This window comes from Hipposideros armiger, unplaced genomic scaffold, assembly GCF_001890085.2.
Source record: "Hipposideros armiger isolate ML-2016 unplaced genomic scaffold, ASM189008v1 scaffold_180, whole genome shotgun sequence".
NCBI classification, from domain to species: domain Eukaryota; kingdom Metazoa; phylum Chordata; class Mammalia; order Chiroptera; family Hipposideridae; genus Hipposideros; species Hipposideros armiger.
In genome coordinates, this window is record NW_017731530.1 from 1,090,731 (window position 1) to 1,092,867 (window position 2,137).

Below are 2,137 nucleotides of genomic sequence, written 5' to 3' on the forward strand. Positions count from 1 at the left end.
TTTCAATTTTTAATGGTGTTGTTTTTATCAAATAGTCTTTTTTCTATTTTCTACATGAAGTATAATTTTTCTGTTCTGCTAAAACTATTATGTTGTGGAAATTTTCTTCTATTCAAGTTTGCAAAGAAATGTGCTATCATCAGCACATTTTAAAAAATCATCAGGGCCGGCCAAGTGGCATGTTAGTTAAGAGTTGGCTTGGGACGCCAGCTCTGAGCATCAGAGCCCTGGTTCAGATCCCACGTGAGGGCCAGTGACACTGTCCTCTACAGCTAAGATGGTGAACAACAACTTGACCTGGAGGTGGGCTGCCATGAGTCACCAGCAACGGCATAGGCTGCAGTGAAGCTGCAGTGGGCTGCCATAAGCTACCTGAGCAGCCAGCAGCCAGCATGAGCTGCCAAATGCTGCCATGAGTGACCGTCCAGAGGCTGGTGACCGATCTGCCTCACCAGGGAAGAGCGCAATGATGATACCAACATGGGCCAGTGAAGCAACATCCTCCACAACTAGACTGAAGAAAAGGACAGCAACTTGTCTGTTCCCCTCCCCCAATTCCCCAGCACTGTTCCCCTTCCCCAATTCCCCAATAAAAATATTTTTTAAAAAAATCATCAAATTTAAAAAAATGTTTTCTCCACATCTACTGAGATGATCTTATTGTTTTTCTCTTTCCATCAGCTAATGCGATTATAGATAAAATTTTGTATATATATGTAAAATTTTTCTAAACTAGCTCATACTTATATTCTTGGGATATACCCAATTGGGTGTATAATTACTATTATTTTATAATCGTTGAATTTTCTTTGCTAATATTTTATTTAGGAGGCTTTTACCAATATCCATAAGTGAGATTAGCATGTGATTTTCATTTTTTTAAATCATTCTAACCTGGTTTTAGTCAAAGTTATACCAGTCATGTAACTTGTTTTTTGGAGTAGACAATTCTTCATGTTTTTCTATTTTAAGGTAAAATTCCTACATGGCAGTAATCTATTTCTTCAGCAGTTGGTAGGTCTCATTTGTAAAACTGTTTCATCACCTTTCCCTTGATTCCATGGACATATTTTTTTTATTTCTGACTGATTGTCTTTAATATTTTTAAGTCTATTTGGGGTTGCCTTAGCCCATTTGGGCTGCTATAACAAAATACCACAGACTGAGTAGTTTATAAACAACAGAAATGTATTTGCCAAAGTTCCAGAGGCTGGAAGTCCAAGATCAAGGCACCAGTGGTCACATCCTGATGAGGATCCTCTTCCTGGTTCAAGCCAGTGCCTTCTTGCCATGTCCACACACGGTCGAAGGGGCTAGAGATCTCACTGGGGCCTTTTTATAAAAGCACTAGTCCCACTCATGTGGACTCCATTCTCATGGCTTAAGGAACTCCCAGAGGCCCTATTTGCTAACACCATCATGTTTGGGGGTTAGGATTCAATACACTGTATGAATTTGGGGTGAGAAGCTGGGGACACAAACATTTAGACCATAGCAGGGATTCTGTGATTATTTTCCTTTCCTTTGAGTCAGTTTTACTAATGTGCTCACCCAGAATAGGCTTTGTTTCATATAACTTTTCTAATTTACTGGAAAATATTTGTTCAAGACATTTTCTTACTTTCGGTATTACTTCTTTGTCTGTGTTAACTACGTTAAGCCCATTTGTTTTTTCANCTCCTTTCCTTTCTTCTTTTGCCATTTTTATCTTCTCTGCTGTAAATTCACTGCACATGTCTTTATCTATTTTTCTATTGGGTTATCTTTTCCTTATTGAGTTGTAGGAATTCTTTAAAACTTCTGAATATATATGATTTGCTAATGTTTTTATCCTGTCCTGTGGCTTGCCTTCTGATTTTTTAAGTGATGTATTTTAATGCTGAGAAATGTTTATTTTAAAGGTAATCACATGTATCACGCTTCCCCTTTGTGACTTGTGTTTTTCCTGTCACTTAAGAATTCTTTCCTACCCAGGAGTCAAAAAGATATGCAACTGTTGTTTTGTTTTTTAACTTTTCTAACTCTTGCTTTTCACAGTCACATCTAACTTTGTTTTTCACATGTCAGGTATTTACTTCACCTGAAATTAATGTTCACATATGTGAACTGTAGAGGTTTGATCCTTTCTTTCTTCCAT